This window comes from Passer domesticus, unplaced genomic scaffold (assembly GCF_036417665.1).
Source record: "Passer domesticus isolate bPasDom1 unplaced genomic scaffold, bPasDom1.hap1 HAP1_SCAFFOLD_37, whole genome shotgun sequence".
NCBI classification, from domain to species: domain Eukaryota; kingdom Metazoa; phylum Chordata; class Aves; order Passeriformes; family Passeridae; genus Passer; species Passer domesticus.
Window position 1 is genome coordinate 3,022,980 of NW_026990149.1, and position 18,059 is coordinate 3,041,038.

Here is an 18,059-nt window from a genome sequence, read left to right on the forward strand (position 1 = left end):
CGCTGGACGTTCCAGCTGGAGCGTGGGCTGTGACATCACAGTTCCCAGCCTCCATCTGAAGTGGACAGTGGAGACCATGGAATGATGGAGTCCCTGAACAGTTGGGCTTGCAAGGGAGCCTGAAGAACAACATCTTGTTCCCAGCTGAGCAGTCTTCCCCCAGAGTGTGCTGCTCAGAGCCCTGTTGCCAAGGATAGGGCATGCACAGCCTCTGTGCACAGCCTGGGCCAGTGCCCCACCACGCCCAGTGGAAAAGAGCAGCTTCCTTAGATGCAGCTTCAATCAACCTGCTGCAGTTGAAAGCCATCCCCCCTTGTCCTGTCACCACAGGCCCTGCTGAACACTCTGTCCCCTTCTTTCCTGCGGGACCCTTCCAGTCCTGCAGAGCCACAGTGAGGCCTCCCAGTGTCTCCTCTCTCCAGGCTGAGCATCCCCAACCCCACTTGCCCAGCAGTCAGTCACATCAGGGCCAGTCAAGGCTGCAGGGTAGCAAATAGCATCAGGAACTGAGAGATGCAAGCTTTAGACCCCGGTTTGCCTCTAAATGTACAAAATTAATAACAGTGGATGGGAAGATGGTGGGACACTGGTTCTGTTCTAACTGATGATTTTTTTTTCCTTCTTTTCTGTCATGCTGACCCAGGTTTTTCTGTTTGAAAGGAAGCTTGGCACAATGTCCATTGTCTTCTCCATTTGTGAAACACTAAGTGGAGTGTGGGTAGGCTGATATGCAGAGCAAAACCTGAAAATATACTAGTGATCCTGAGCCTGGGGGATGCAGCTAAACCCAGCCAAAAGGAATTTCTGGAAAGCTGATCCTGGTTTACATTGTCTTGAGTTTGGCTTTGCCAACTTCACCAGTCAGTTATGAAAAAGCAAACAAAAAACTCAAACCAAATCAGACAAAAACCCAAACAAATAAAGAAACAAACAAACCCATGCAAACTGATCCAACAAATAGATAAAAAACCCCAAATAAAACCACTGGAAATGAAGAGTTTGTATTAGTTGTGAGGATAGCACAGCAGGCAAATGGCTGCTTCCCACAGGATCACCATCAAAAGCCACATAGAACAGCTGCTCCAAAATATACCCAACAGGAGAAAAAGAAAAAGTGATGCATGGCAACTTTGGGGGCATCTCCACATTCAGGTGAAGGATGAGCACGCAGTGTACAGATCCAGCATTGCCCACCCTCCAGGCTGCTGTTTGCTCCTGATGAAAGACCCTTGCAGGACTGTGGCCCCTCTCAGTGCAGTGTCAGTCACTGCCAGAGCTCTCAGCTGAGCCACTGGCATTTGCAGAGTGACATCCAGCCACAATCCTACTGCCTGCTGGGCATCTGTGGAAGATCCTGAGCATCTTCATGCCTAGGACTGCCGCTTCCCCGGCTGGCTGATGACAAGAGAGGGGGCTGCAGGTTCCCCCTGGAGCTCCGTTGAATCCCACTTGTCAATTGTTTTGGTGCAATATAAAACACAGGCAGCGCACACGGGTCCCAGGGAAACTTTATTTGATGGTAAACTTCCCCTTTTCCTCTCCTGGGACCCCGATCAAGGGGCAAACAAAGACTTCTATGCGGGGGGAGGTCAGGGGTAGGCACAACTTTCAACAAATCAGGAGAGTTGGGAGTAAAAATCCTAGGCAGGGATAACAGCAGTGAACCAATAACATTCCAAAGGAGGAAAAGCGGTTTCAATAAGCAGCTAAAATTTGGAGAAATAGAAACTGGAAACTAGTTGATGAAATAACTGGGAAAAGGCAGAGACAAAAGGAAAACAGCACCAAGGAAAACCACCAAATCACAAATCAAACCATAAACCTACTAATAAACCAAAAAGCACAATACAACATCTGCTCGTTCTTAAATACAAAAAGGGCATTAAAGTTTATCTAAAAGAACAAAAGGTATTAGTGTAATAAATCATAAAATTTTACAAACGTAAAATAAAACAAATTATAATTTAAAAATTTTTCAAAAACTCAAATAATTTTGGATATGTCTAATTTAGCTTGTACTTGTCTTGTTTTTCACTGATTATGCATTTTAACTATAATTTTATTCATTTCTTCAATTCACTGCGAAATAATATCTTAATTTTTGAATAATTAGCTGGTAAAAATTGGGCTCAAAAGGTAATTAAAAAATTGTTTTAAATTGTCAAACAAAAACTCTTTTAAGTGGCAAACTTAAAAAGAATTTAACATTTCATAGAAAGCTTACCATTTCATAAAAGGATGTTCCATAGAAAGATGTTTCATAGTTTCCAGGAGTTAAATGTGTAAAACAAACAAATTTATTTCATGTTAAATAAATATAAATTTTCTTTTCATTTTGACTCAAAACTTATGATTTAAAACTTGAAGGTATGGTATTAAATTGATTAAAAACCAATTGGCTCCTGGTTACTATTTTTTTAACAATTTAACATTTCTTTTATTAATACAACTACAATTTATTTCATAACACAAAGCAAAGCAATGAGATGTTCTTCACATCAATTTGGCTGATCTTGTCTGTTTCAAAACTTCAGTTATCTTGTTCTTCTGTTGGGAAACTCAAGTTTGAAGGTTTTCTCTCTTCAAGGAAATTCAGTTCAGAAAATGGTCATGATCAAATGTAGCATAGTAGACTTCGGTGTAGTTATAACATTCTTCTTTCTATAACATGCAACTGAACAACTGGGTTAGTTTTCCAAAATGATTTCAAATATGACAAACAACTCATTTTTTTAAAAACCATACAAAAACATATGTTCAAAATAAAACCACTTAATTCTTCAAAACTGAAAACCTGTATAGTATTTGAACTTTTATAAATTTAATCAAATGAATAATCTTTTACTTCTGTAAAAAGCACTGTTTAAAAATCTTTAAAAAGGTATTTTGCATTTTCAAATCACATTAATAACTTTTCAAATTAACAAACTAATTATTATTAAAACTCAATTGTTATAAAACCTCTAATTAATTTAAAGCAAAAACTTTAAGTTCACCCTTTAATATCATCACTGTGAGTATGGCCTTTGCAGGGCCCTTTGCAAAAAGGCAATACCCAGGGTTTAAAGGATAATTCCATAATTGAATTTTTAAACTTGTCAATTTTGTAAAAATATAAACTGAATTAAAATTTGTGCTTTTGCCAATTTATAGTAATATAAAATTAAAAGGAACATTGGGTAAGGTTTGACTAGGAAACTGGACAGGGAAACTTGAGCAGCACTTCTTAGAGTTAAAAATTAAAATACTTTAATTATTAAAAATATATAAAGTTGCATAAAAATAATAAAACCATCTAAATTGTTCTTTTGGTTCTCTGCTGTCGTTGTCGAGGCGGTCACGACACAAAGCAGAGACCTCAAGCAGTCTCAGATGGCAACAGTTTATTATCGAACATGGCTGACCTTTTATACACTTTTTAATTGTTTATGCTTCTTCTACCCTAACTATTGGATACAATAAATCAACATAACACCATTGGTGAAAAGTTACAGTGACTTAACTAACTTTCTAAATATACTTCATGCAGCTGTGAAGTTCTTATCTTTCTTCAGTCCCTCAATTCTCTTGGTCTCCTTGGTTACAGCCTTGGAGAGAGCTCCTTATCAGCTTCTTTCTTCTCAGCTTCTTCTTGCTCCTTTAGCTAACAGGCCCGCTGTTAGCCCCTTCCACACTCTGCTTACTTATTGTTTCTTGCAATCACTAAAATTCACAAGTCTATAATTTGAAAATTTCTTACAAGGGTTTATTAAAATCCTAAATTATTTAAAAGGTCTTTTATAAAAATTAAATGCTAATTCAATCTGAATTTCACAGAAGATGTTGTAAAACAATTGCTGGCTGCTCAAGTGATTAGGGTTATGTGAGGGGATGGATCCGGCCCGCTGCCCTGTGGGGGAAAGCAAGACTGCGATTACCAGATCGGGTTTCCAATTCTCCCTCTTCCCCGCAGGGCTCCCCTCCCGAGGGGAGGGGGGCTCTCAAGGAGAGCGGTTTCTGGGGAGGGGCCGGGTTGGGGTCCTCGTCCCCAGAGGCGGAACTGGGAGAAGGAGTAGACATTGCTTCAGACCCACGCCTCCCCCTCAGCAGGAACGGGCTGACACCTTCCCCGTGGAATGTGGCCCCCTCAGGGGAGGATGGGCTGGCGGAGAGATTCAGGAGCGGAAAAGAAGGCAGGGGGGAAAGCGTGTCTAAGGTGGAGTGGCCATCCTCCATCTCAGACAAAGAGCGGGGTGGGGGGCCTGACTCGCTGCAGTTCCCCAGTGAGGCCTGGACAGCGAGCGGCCGGGCGCTCGGAGCAGTGCGGCCAGCCAGCTCCCAGGGAGGTGGGGCGGGGAAGGGGTTTTTTTGGAAAGTCTGAGGGACAAGGGAACAGGGGAATTCCAGTGTGCTGCTGACCTGTGAAAGTCTTTTGTCTTGCTCCTGTCCTTCTTAGAAGGACAAGAGGAGGACCTTCTGATGAGGTGGGAAAGGGAACGTGCCAGAGATGAAGATCCTCACGGGCCTGGGCACAGGCCCTTGAGAAAATTCCACCCGCCAGGGATAGGAAAAAGAAAAAAGATAAAAACCCCCGCTGTGGCACAGCTCACCCACTGGCGCCGGGCCTCTGGCCGATTTTTCCTGGGAGACGAGATATCCGTCCAGCCAGCCTTCTTCTGACGGATGAGTGATGCTGGTTGACCACCACAGCAGTTCCACTTCTCATCAGGGTGCGCTGAAACTGATGTTCTGATCGCTGACAGACTGGGGACTTTCTCTTTCTCGGCTTGCTGCCTCCAGGGACTTGGGTGTTCCCGGTGCTCCAAAGCCTGTTCCCAAGACTGAGGGCGCGGCCACTGTGGGTCCCTGGTGTGCTTGTCCCAGTGCACACACCTTGCCTTGCTGCAGGAGCCCAGCAGCTTTTTTTCTGCTGTCTGCGCTAAGCCCTGACTCAGTCAAGTCTTCCACAAGCTTTCTTTCTCCACTTCTGAGTGAGAAGGAAGGGCAGAGAAAGTCTATAGAACCATAAAATTCACCGATGGGCTCCTCTTAGAGTCATAAAAGGAGCTCGTAAATGATCTTATCTTGCCCCATGTTGGAAGCACCAAAGTGTCGCTTCCCGGCTGGCTGATGACAAGAGAGGGGTGGCGGCAGGCTCCCCCTGGAGCTCTGTTGAATCCCAGTTGTCAATTGTTTCGGCGCAATATAAAACACAGGCAGCGCTCACGGGTCCCAGGGAAACTTTATTTGATGGTAAACTTCCCCTTTTCCTCTCCTGGGACCCCGATCAAGGGGCGAACAAAGACTTTTAAGTGTGGGCAGGTCTCAGGGGAAGGTGCAACTTTCAACAAATCAGGAGAGTTGGGAGTAAAAATGCTAGGCGGAGATAACAGCAGTGAACCAATAACATCCCAAAGGAGGAAAAGCGGTTTCAATAAATGGCTAAAATTTGGAGAAATAGAAACTGGAAACTAGTTGATGAAATAACTGGGAAAAGGCGGAGACAAAAGGAAAACAGCACCAAAGAAAGCCACCAAATCACAAATCAAACCATAAATCTACTAATAAAACAAAAAGCACAATACAACATTCTGGGAACTCAGTGACTTCATTCTCTGATCAACATCATTTCTTTCCTCTGGTCACCTATTTCTGCCCTCCTGCAGCCTATTAGTTCTCAGAATCACAGAACTATAGAATATGGCCAGTTGGAAGGGGCCCTTCAGGATCATCAGGATCATTGCACAGAGCAGCGCAATGCTAACTTTGTTTTTATCTGAGGACAGAACCTTCTGCAGGTGTCGGCAGCTGCAGGGAGAAGCCAGGTCCCCTTCCCCCAGCAAGGACAGGGAGCAGGCTCTGGCCAAGGCCTGTGCTGCTGCTGCTCCTTCTCCCCGTGCCCCAGGGTTTGCTCTCTCCTTCCCAGGAGCCGCTACGCCCAGGTGCGGAAGTGTGCGGCCCAACTCCTCCTGTCCCTGATGCAGAAAATGGGAGTCACAAAGCTGGCAGGCACAGCCAGGGCTGAGAGGCTGGCACAGGTGGCAGGGACGCTTGCTCAGGACTGTCACCAGGACACAAGGTAATGATCTTCATTTCACTTCCTCAAACAGGAAAACTGTTTTGTGTTTGGCTTTAAAGGTAAAACCAGAAAAGAGTGGAAACTCAAGGAAATAATAAGTGACCTCACTGTGTGGATAAAGGTCATAGAATCACAGAATATGCCCAGTTAGAAGGGACCTATCAGGGTCATCCAGTCCAGCTCCCAGCCATGTGCAGGGCTCCCCAAGAGTCACTCCATGTGCCTGAGAGCATTGTCCAAATGCTTCTCGAGTTCAGTCAGACTTGGTGCTGTGACCACTGCTCTGGAATGCCTGGGGAAATGACTGTACTGGGTAACCTGAGGCTGGCCAGCAAGAAGGAGCATTGCCAACTTCCTGCTTCTCATTAACTTAAGACATTCCTAGAAATATTTCAGGGGTCTTTAGACAATGTATTCACTCTTTCTAAAATCCCTTCTGCAGATTTCTAGAATGCTGTTATCTGTGGCTCAATGACCTCCAAATTTCTTCTTGAAGAAAACTGTGGTTTCCTAGTGGCAAAATCAACCCAAACCACCAAAATCCCCTTACTTTGATGATGAAATTCCCATTAATAGCTGCCAAGAACACCAGAGAAACTAGCTACCCCTGTGCATACATATAGTGTAGAATAATCAATAGGATGCAGGAGGTGTTTTGTCCTGGCTTCCCTGCCAGTTAAAGAAAGGCAAATTTTTGTGCAATGGCAGCAAGACACTGCTAATAGGCTCTGACAACAAAGCAGATGTGTTTTGCTTATTCCCTGGGAACAGCCACAGTGTCAGAGTGAAATGGTATTTTTCTGTGGCCCCACATTCTCCTCTTGCCTCTTGTGTTCAGCTGACAGCACTGTGCAGTGTCCAGTGGAGGTAAATCTCCCTCTTTGCTGAGTAGGTAATGCCTTCTCATGCAGGGGTTGCACCTGATGAGTTTAAGGTGTCAGCCTCTTCTGTTAACACTCTTCCTTTCTTCACTTTTCTTTCCTTCCTGCCTGCCTTCCTTTCTGCCTCCCTCCCTCCCTTCCTGTCTTCCTTTCTCCTGCCCTTCCTTCTGTCCTTCCTCAGGCATTATGGACAGGAGATGGTGAAGATGTTGCTGAGCCATCAAAAATTTAAAATGCTTCTGGAACAATCTCTTTCCACGCGTGACCTGGAAGATATTCTGACAAGAATTAAGAAGAAAGTAAGTGCTTGACAGGAGAAATGTCTCCTTTGTGCAAGTATTGCCACTGCTTACATGAGATCAAGCATACCCAATGTGTCTTTATCTCATTCCTCTTCTGCTGAATCATTTTACTCCTGGGAATGAGCTGTTAATCCTCAGCGTGATCATCTGCAGGCCACAAAGGAACTGCTATTATTAGGGAATAAGTGGGGTTTTGAATACTTCGAATATGGGTCACAAAGAGGAAAGGGAAAGAGGAGAAAATGGGTTTACATTTAAGATAAGCCCCCACCATGGTCTCCCTGCTCTACCCCCAGTAAAGCAATTAAGTGAGAATTGAACATAACAGAATCTGAAGATAACAGAGTTTTGCAAAAGACACGGAAGCAGTAGAACCAAGAAAACTTCCAAATATACAAAAGATGTCCAAGTCAATCCTAGTTACTACAATTACTGTCTGTCCTTTGGGAATACTGCCCTGCTGTCAAGCCCTGTGGAGCTGGAAGAAGCTTGGTGAATTCAGCAGCATCCAGTGAAAAATCCTTTGTTTGTTAGGAGGGGGATTTTATTTTTCTTATCAACATTATAGAAGGGAGTGTGCCTTTGTGCAGGCACAGGGAGAGTGAGTGTTGAACCAAATCAACTTCCAACACAATGGGCCAACCCCCAAAGAGTCCAACTTTTTCTGCTGCTTCCTTTAAGACCACTCATTGCCTACCAGTTTGCATTATTCCCATTTATGCTCAGGACTAATGAATTTGGGATTTTAGACTGCTGCTCAGTGTGGTAGCACCCATAACCTGCCTTGGGCTATTGAAAACAAAGAGTTGGCATCACTGAATCTCTGGTCTGTTTATTTCTCTAAGTTAGGAAATGTTTCCCTAGGCCTTGGTCGCAGTGATTCTGGTTCTAACTTGTGTTTTATATCCTAAAGATTGATGGGGTTTCTTTATGTCTCTCTAGGGGATGGAAAACCAGAAGGGTGAATGCCCATCTGTCAAGGAGCCGGTGGAGAAGAGGAACGATGGCTCCAAGAAGCCCCAGGCCACATTGCCTTCTAGCAAACGGTACTGAGCACTTTTGTCAGATGTGACAAAGCCCATGACAAGCTTCACATGCCTCCTCCTCAGGCAAATCTTTCTGGCAGAGATGACCAGTGCCAGAGATTGTTTCCTTTCCCTACAAATGCTCTAGGATAAAAAATGTCTACTTCTGCATTATGCTGAACACAACTTCTCTGGAGGGCTTTCCACAAAAAATGGAGAGACAAAAAGACATCCATTGGTTGCAGCTCAGATGATCCAGTGCAGTGGCAAGGGCAGGGTTGTGGAGGCTAGGAGAGGTCCACTTTTCTGCTGCCTGACTTGGGACAAGTAAATTGAACTAGAGTGGTTTTTTATTTAATCTGAGTGGAGTCTTTTTCAGATGGGTGTTTTGATGAGGAGTCCCAGACTAGAAGCAAGGTGCCATTCCTCAAAGATGCAGGTCTCATCTGTGTGATTTGGCCTGGCTGAATGATGGCTTTCTTACCCTCAGACAGTACCAAGTTTGAGTAGGAAGTAGCAAGGCAATTCCTTTGCAGCTTTGGTCAACAGGTGTCTCAAGGTGGACTTTTTGTCTTGATATTCCTGTCCTTTATATATGTTGCTTGATGGAAAGCGTGTTTGGTTTATTTCCCCCTGTGCTGCAATCAGCATTTAAGACAGAAATTTGGTCCTTGCTGTCTCTTCATGCCAGTGGCAGAGCTACCTATGCTCCTCTGATAACAGAGGGGATTTATTTAGCTCTGTCGTGCTCAGCAGTGGCAGGAACGTGACCACATGCCTCAGCAGCATGGCTCTAGCATCTTTCCATGCTCATGGAAGAGACAGGTTGATCCAGGAGAATTGTTCCCTGTGGGGTTGTTGAGCTGTGCATCTAGTCTCTAGGGAAGCAAACAAAATGTGAGCATAGTTCTGGGATGTCTGGCTTCTGGTTTTATCTCTGTTACTGATTTTCTGGATCCTTCAGATATGCCCCTGTTCATCTGTTCAGATGCATCTGAGCTGCTTTTGCAGATTGTCATGCCTGGTTGTAGAGACACTTCTCCAGAGTGATGAGTTTCCTTATAATAAGGCACACACGTCCCATATGAAGAGGCATTTAGACTTGGAAGTAGTGTCTCTCTTTCCCCACAAAGCAGTGTAACTCATGTGCGTTGGAAGCCATCTGAAGATAGATCAGATGCATCTCATCCTTGGTTTTCCTGAGTGAGCACTGGGAGAATGTTCCTTGCAGATTGTCTCCCATGATGATAGTCACAAGGTCCATGTTGTTCTTCTGAGCCTCATGATTTTCTAGCTTCAAATAACATCATTAGGAAAGCTCCTCAAGATGTTTTGCTCACAATTAACTGAAGGCATTGTCACCAACAGGTCCTAATTTGGATTTATTTTCCAGGGTGAAACCTACCTCTGATGGACGCCTCGCACACCGTGCCAAAGCCCAGGTCACGCTGCCTGCAGCTGTGGAAGAAACGGAGCCACTCCAGAAGCTTTACCATCTCCTGGAAGCCAAGGGGTTTCAGGCACGCATGGAAGGAGTGGCACTCCTCCTAGACCTGTGCAAAACCAGCCCCCAGCTCATCTCCACTAACATTGTCCAAGTATGTAGGGTGTCTTCATTGTCCCTTTCCATTAGCTCCTTTCCTAAGGCTGCAGATGTAAAGTTAATTCAGAGAGTCTTGGCACTCCATCCTGGCTGTTTGGGACAGGCTGGTCCCTCTTACCCAGACAGATTTATACCAGGTTCAGGCTTCAGGACACGTTTTTTCAGTCCAGCTGCATTTGTCTGGCAGGTGCCCATTGATGCTGTTCATCAGATGATGGCAGAATTTTCTGCTGCTGTAATTGCTGCTGTCTCCTACTGCTAGTTGGGTTAGGTGAAGGGAATCCAGCCACTGAAAGCGTGGCTGTTTTCTCTAGAGAAATGATGGATTTGCACAGGGAAGAGAAGTATTAGGCTGGGTTGGTTTAAACCCAGTTTTTTTGAAAGAATTTTTCTGTAAACTCCATCTTGTCTTGCTCAGGCACAACTCTGGAACTCATTTCCACTTGTCCCTATTCCTCTTGGTAAAGACAGTGCTCACCCTTCTTGGGGGCCCTTTTGTTCTCTTTGGAAAGGAAGAAAACAGCTAAGGACAGATCCATCCTTTCTCCTCCCAGTAGCTGCTCTTTCCCTTTGTCCACAATATGGTGCCTGATGCTGTGGCTGTCAAGGGACTGAACCTGCTCTAAGGAGAGCTGTACAGCACATTTCATTTCAGAAGTCTCCCTCTTAGTTAACTGAGAAATGGTCTGGATCCTGGAAGAGTTGATCAGAGCCCTGCCCTTCTCCAGACACAGGTTTTGAGACAGACTACATCAAACTTAGATCTTCTCCAGCCATAGTTTTGCCAAAATCATAGCTGCCCTCAGTACTTGAGGCAACAGTATAGAAAAATGGGCATTGTAAATATCTGCTTACATACTTGTAAAGCAAGGGTAGCCTTTTGCATTAACAAATGGAATTGATTTAATGATTTCTAGATGGAGAGAAATACAATAGGAACTACTCTGTCCCCAACCAAACTTCTTAAAAACAGAAGAAAATCTTTCAAGCAGCATGAGGTTGCGCTACCATTCCAGTGAGTGGCCCACAGGAAAAGAGTGAAATTGTGCAAGCAAGTGCTGACCTGAGAGAGAGGATCACTTTCATCTTCTACATTGCTGAGTGCTATATCCACTCTTCAAACAAAGACATTCTAATCCAGCTTTCATGTTGCTTCTTCTCTTCACAGATTTTTGATTATTTTGTCCTGAGAATATCTGACAGCCACAAGAAAGTGAAGCAGAAGGTGCTGGACGTGCTGGCTGAAATCATCGGTCTCCTGGAAGATGCCCTGAAGCCGGTGATGATCCCTTTGGTGCAGGGAATAACAAAGAACCTGAACTCAAAGGATCCCGGGGTTCATGCCGCAGCTGTGAGCGCACTGGAAGAATCCATTGCTCATCTGGGTAAGGCTGAGCCCGGGCACGGACTCTCCTCTCCTGTGCCTCTGTCTCTCCCACACAAGAGAACGCTGAGTGCCTTGGTAGCTGCTGTTGTCTGTGGAAGGCTCCAGCTGGCAGCCACCAGAGGCTGTGCAAGTGCAGTCTTTATGCACCAGTCCCCAGCAGGCTGGAATGTGCAGCAGCATTGCCCAACAGTCCCAGCAGCCCTTGGCTCTGTGCTGCAGCTCTGAAGAGCAAGTCCTGGACTACAACTGTGCTGCAATTCAGAGGCAAAGGGGTTTTGCAGTTTTCTTGGTCCCCATTTCAATTCCCAAATGAACAGCTTTGCTGTTGGCATGCAGGGACACTGGCCCATCAGAGCTTCTGCAGAGCAGCCACCTGGCAGGCTCTACATTATAGGCATTAGCTGCCTATGTTCTACCTTTCTTCTTTCTCTTCTTTTTTCAAAGGGGAACTTATGATTCACCAAGTTAATTTCTTTGTAACAAGCAAGTCTAAATCCAGCTGCAACCATGCCTTGTTCTATGTGTTGTTTTGTGTGGGGCAAGATGGCAATAGCAAAGAACTACACGGGCAAGGGCTGCTCTAAATTCCTTTGCCACATAGACTTATGTCAGCTCTGAAAATGCCTGAAAAATGGAGTGTTGAGAAGGCAGATCTTCAAGGGCAGTTTCCACTTTCTCCACCTCAGCTGCTCTGTGAAGTCATGAACTGCCTGACTCAGTGCCTTTCTGTGTCCCAAGGATGGGCTTCTTCCTTTTTGCTCTGGGATGCAAAACCTTTTCACTGCTTCTTACATGTGACTGAACTCCTCTTGAGGTCCCTGATGTGAAATGCTTTAACATAGCTCCTGGTACAGGAGATGAGTTTGGATTTGCAAATGTGAAAGGAGAGCTTTTCTTTTGGAATTTTAAACCCTGCCAAGTAGGCAGGAAGGAAAGTCAAAAACAATTCAGAAATCAGCAGAAATTTACTTTCTTTGATAAAATGGGGTTGCCCTGCCCTTTCCCTCCCCACTCTCCTTTCTCCTATGACCTCAGACAAGTGAGCAGAAACATGTGTTTCACTTGTAGATAAAGTATCACTGCTGAAAGAGTTCAGCCACCAATGGAGTCATCTGAGTGGCCAAGCTCTGCTGGATGTCACGGGGAGTATCGCAGGTATGGCCTCCCCTTCTAAGCCAAGAGGTCTCCGAGGGAGTATTTACAGGGAATGCCTGTGAGCAGACAGCAGAGTAGCTCCTCCACATCAGGAGGTGCTGAGCTTGTCCCTCCTGCCCAGCAGCCAAGGCAGGTGTATTTGGCAGGTTTCCCTGGCTGCTGCAGAGCTGTGCAGCACCTGAGATGGGGCAGAGCTCGGCCTCAGGGCTGAGCCCTCACTGGGGCATCTCAGAACCCACCTGCAGGAAAGGGAGGGGCTCAAATACCCCAGCTGGCTCCTCTCTTGGGAGCTCAGGGACATCTGTGATCCTTTAGGGAAAATGGTGGCAAACGCTGTTTCAGGGAATCAGTTTGTTTTGTTCTCACAGAATTCTTGTTTTTCTCTTGGGAAGTTTTGAGGCTGAACCGTGCAGAGCCTGGCGGTCACAGCTTAGGTCAAAACTCAACACACGTCTTAGAGGCAGGGATTTAGTGCAAGGCAGCCTTTGGGGGCACAGGGGCAGAAGCAGAGTGCTGGGCTCCCTGCCTGTGCTGAAATCCAAGTGGCATTGGAGTGAGCATTTCAGGGTGTGCAAACAGTGTCTGCCTGTCTCAGCACTGTCCCAAATGCTACAAATGCAGCTGTTAATGGATTCCTCAGAGGAGCTTGCTATGTCAGCAGTAGCCAAAGAATGGAAAAATTACAATCTCAATATATAGCAGAGAAGACAATTGTTAGCCTTGCTTAAGCTGGGGCTAAATCCACTGCTAATTATGCCAGCATCTTTAAATGCAAGGTGTAATAACTTTGTGTCTTCATTAGGAATCTCAAAAGGGCATGTTCAGTGATTAAGAATGTCAAAGGCCCGTTATAGAGCATTTGAATAAAGTAGATCTCCAGCAACAGGGAATTTAGTTTTGCAGTTCTTTTGAACTCTTTTTCAAATAAAGGAATTAAGCATAATTTAGGACTACTTTAGAAAGAGCAGATGTTCTCTCTGAGATTTAGTAGGAACAGACAGCTGTTTCTCACCTTCAATAGTCACCAATGTCTTTAATTACATTTAAACTCAAATGAACTCCCATTTAGAAAGGGAGTACCATAACCCTTTCCCTGCTTAGCAGAATTGGATGGAGGTCTTTCAGGAGCTGTTTCAATGTTGAATTGCTGCATTAAGGTGCTGGTGGATTAACAGCATAGAGAAAATGAAGTCTCTTCCACCACAGCATAGTAAATAGCTGCTACATAACATTTTGCCTGCTCAGAAAATAAGAATGGTCTCCAGAGCACTTCAGGTTTTGATCTCCCAGCCCAATCTGCCATGCAAGAAGCCTGTTGGTAGTAAATTTTTGTCTGTGTTTGATATAGTTCAGTTCAGAAAATGAGGAGAGTGCAAATTTCAGAGACAATGTGAGAGAACACTTGTGTTTTGGTTAAATTTCCATCCACTGTGCAGCATTTTTCTCTCGCTATGCTCTTATTTCAGTGGACATTATAAGAAAAAATGCCATTAACACTGGGAGTGGAAATGCCATTGAAATGTGGAGATGTCCAAATGCCACAGCAATGGGGTCTGGGTAATTCTCTAAGATGCCCTGAGGTTTGAAACAGCATTTTGTTGGAAGCCTCAAAAGCATTCTGCCAAAGACAGCAGCTAGTCACTGGTGTTTCTCATCCAGCTGTCAGGCAGCACCCATCTCTGGTGGGCTGGAGTTTTGAAGTGGGTTCTAATGCTGCCCTTTGCTGTGCACCGCTGAGCAAAGGGGAGAGCCAGGTTAGACTTCTGGCCCTTGACATCAAAGTTACAAACATTGAATCATCCCTCTTATTAGAAATCTCTCAATTGCCTCTCTAGGGTGCATTTCCAAATCTTCAGTGTGAGTTTAGACAACTTCTTAATGGAAATAAAAAGCAATTTGACATTTCAGTCATTGTTCTTGCAGAAACAGATTGTGAAATGCTTTAGGAAAGGTACAAAGTCTGCCACAGGGACAAGGTTCTGGTTGGAGAAATTAGTCCTGAGGGGTCGGTGGTTCTGTTTCAAGGATGATCAGCTGCATTGCCCGTTTCTGGGTCATGGGGCTCTGTGTGCTGTTTCACTGACCTCAGCCAGAGAGGCTCCCAAGAAGCACAAGCAGAGGCAGATCCCTGTTTGCATTGAGGCTGCTGGGTGAGGAGCTGTGTCTCTCTCCCGGCAGTGCTGGTGGAGTGGGTTCATGCCAGGAGCCCTGCAGTGGTCCAGCGCTGCGCCCTGCCCGTGCTCTGGTCCTGCCTGGAGAACAAGGCGCTGCCTGTGCCAAGCGCCAGCGTCCGCACTGTGCTCACCAAGCTGGCCTGTGCCCTCTGCGAGGTGATGGGCACCCAGCTGAGGAAGTGTGCTGCCAGCAAGCCTCCCCACGTGCGGGAAAACCTCAACAGCCTTTTGGGCTGGTGAAGCCATCATGTTCTCCAGAAAGCTGACCAAGAGCTGAGTTGGACACCTCCGGATGTGACTTCTTAGCTGTGCCAAAAATGACAAAAGACTAAGGAAGGGCGTGCATCTGCCCCTGCTCTCTCCATCTCCCTTCCTAGTCATGGCGTGTGGGGCCTGAAGCGACTCCAGACTGAGGACAAGGTTAAGGCCAAGCTTGGCTCAGGCTCACACAGAGGTGAGGGGGGAGCTGGGCCGCTCTCTGCTGGGAGGAAGGGTCTTGTGGCAGCCCAGCCAGGCTGTGCACATTGCCAGGGAACAGCTGTGCCCTGCATGTGGCCCTGCAATGAGCTGTGCTGCTGCCAGTGCCCTGTGCAGCTGGAGGGCTGCTCAGCTGTGGGGCAGGGAGAGGAGCAGGAGGGTGCATGTGCAGCTGAGCCATTGCTGGAGAGCACAGGGCTCTGGGCTCCCTGCTGTCCCAGGGCAGCCCAGAGGCCAGGCTGTTCCTGTGGCAGCTCTCTGGAAGTGGATCAACATTTTGCCCCCTGGCCTGCCTCAAGTGTCTGCCCGTAGGACCATGTTTCCCTGGGCAGCTATTGGAAATAATGTCCCATAAAATATCTTGGAAGGGAATATGTCCCATGAAATATGGTGCTTTGGCTGTGTTAGGTTTGCACTGTGGCCTCTGTTGTACTTTGTGTCTCCACGTTGCACATCTGACTGCCTACACTCTTACCAACAGGTTTTCTGTTCTGACTTCCCATTATCTCTTACCCTCCCATCCAGAAGAGCTCTCTTTCCTCCAAGCTCAGGAAGAAGCTGCCACCTGCATGAAGAGTGTTTCAAGAATAGGATTTATGCATTAGTCTTCCTAGCTAGAGATGTACATATGTTCTGATCTTTAAATGTAGTTTTGAATAAATATGTTTTGATTGTATCTTGAAATTTTGATGACATATTTTTAATTGTGTATATTTTATTATGATGTTTTTGAAAAAGGTAAATAAATAAATAAATAAAAATTAAATAAACCAGGAGGAGAATGTGTGACCAGGACCTGCTAGCCTCGAGGTTATGGGAGTGCAGCTCACTCCATGTGCCAGTGTCTCACCACATGCTTTCCTCACTGGGCTGCTCCTCTTCCTCTTTTGCCGTGTTTTCTTTGTGTCATTTGTGCTACTCTTTTTAGATTGGCATTACAATGGGGCCACCTCTTCACATGTTTGGGGGACAATGGAACCAAAAGATCCTGTATGGTCAAAAGTTTTCTACCTGGATGTGTTCTGTGCTCAACCAAAACCTGAGCAAAGAAACCAAGAGAAGTGTGCTCAAATGCCAAAGCTTTGCTCCTTTGCAATCTCACACAGATCTGGCTCACAGGTGACTTCAGGCACAATTTCATAGGTAAGAGGAGGATGTGTATTTCACTGGGAAAAGATGCCCTGCTTTGGAAAAGTCATCTGTATGTAGATTTACCCAGGACAGCAGTCCAACTGTGTTTTTTGCAACTTGCTTGCCAAGGGATGAGTGGGCTGTGAGGCCAATAACAAGTGACAAGGGTTCCTCAAATCTATTTCCACTCCAGCCTGGGTGCCATTCAGCCCAGGGCTATGGGATCATTTGTTGCCGTGGACCAGTGCTTGCCAGGGTAATGAATTCCTGCATAGCTGGAACAAGCAATTCTGGATTCCGCTCCAGCACTTGGTGGGCTGCATGATCATTGACAATGCTGCCTTTCCAGAAGTTATTCTACAGATTCCTTTCATAGTCATTTGAAGATTTAAACTTCACATTTCAATTTGTTTTGCCTTAGGGAAAAATACTTCTGGGCCCAGTGCAAACTGTAACCTTTTGACAGCAAAGTCCTCATGGTTGCCAGCTTCTGATGTTCTAGAAGAAACTGCATGTGAATGTGTTAATTGAGTTTTCTGAAGGAAAACTTTGTCTGACTCTGTCACGTGGCTGCATGTCTTGGCATAGCTATGGGCCTAGTCCTGGCCTAGTAAAGCCCAGGCAGGCTGGCATGTTGCAGGGAAAACAAGTCCACGAGCTTATGGGGTTGCCATCACCAGCAGAGCCGATGTGTCCTTTGGGGATTTCTCTGGAGAAAAAATTAGGGACCTGCTCCATGCCACAGTATTCTCTTAGATCTTTCTAAACTATCCTAAAAAAGGCAGTGAAACTTCACATCTCCTTGCACAGTCACTGTTTGAATAGGAGCATTTTTGTCCCTCCTCAAAGCCATTGCTCTTGCACACCAGAAACATGAACATCCACCAACAGGAATGATGCCTGGCCCTCCTGCTGCTGCTTCAGAGCTCTGGGAAGTGCAGACCTGGGTATTGCCAATGGGAACACTTAATTAGCATTTCATGCTCCTTCAAGATTCCAGATCTCAGGGCTTTTAGTTTCAAAGCAGCCACTGTACTTGCTCTAGGGAAGAACAGTAAATGGGAAACAGCGATTGCCAGCCTTGCAGGGGTGTGGGGAAAACCTGGAGTGTCTGTGTCAAAAGATGAATGGGAAGAGTGCAACTGCCAAAGCCAAAGCTTCATTAGGATAGCAGGGTCAGTTCTTTACTGCCTGCTTGCATGGAAATCATTTCAGAACCTCCTTTTTGTATCTCATGTAGAAAAGGAGATCTTAATAATACCATGCTACTTAAAAACACATTGTGATGCAGATCTGTAGTGATTCCCAATGAAGCAGACTGCCTGCTTTGTCACTGCCAGCCCTGGTGACCCTGCAAGAGACCGTAGGGTATGCCGTGCCTGTTTTATATCCAAGCAAAGCTTGAGTTTGCTTATTAGTGTGGAATAAATACAAGGGTAATAAAATGGACAATTAAACTGGTCACTTTGGAGGATATGCTCATACTTTCACACATCAGTCCTGTACCTTATGCTCCCAGGGCTTGTTACTCATCATGAAATATTTCAATAAAAAACCACAGCTTCTGTGTTACATCTGAATAAAATTGCATAAGATCATCAAGAATTCTGCTGGCAAGAACAAGACAAAAGCCGTCTGACACTCACTTGCAGCTGTCCTGGATTTCTGCAGCCCTTTGTGAAACGCTGCTGTAGGCAGAGTGTTTGGAGTTGGTTTGGGCCTTTATGAAAGATCTGTGTAACAGCATGCTGGGCTCTCCTGGCAGAAAACTGTCCAAGCCCAGGGACATGGTGCCGGCAGGAGTGGAGCAGCCCCGCTCCCAGCCCGAGAGCGTGAGCTCAGCCACGCCGGGGGGAAAAGACACCG

At 45.7% G+C, this 18,059-nt stretch overlaps 1 long non-coding RNA gene across 1 annotated transcript; it reads right to left on the reverse strand.

Moving 5' to 3' along the window:
* Positions 1 to 1,490: 1,490 nt before the first annotated feature.
* LOC135292618 (uncharacterized) lies at positions 1,491 to 5,013 on the reverse strand. Its single transcript, XR_010354849.1, has 2 exons — positions 4,590 to 5,013; positions 1,491 to 2,674 (listed from the first exon to the last, which is right to left on the reverse strand). It is a non-coding gene; the product is annotated as an uncharacterized LOC135292618 (long non-coding RNA).
* Between the last annotated feature and the right edge of the window lie 13,046 nt (positions 5,014 to 18,059).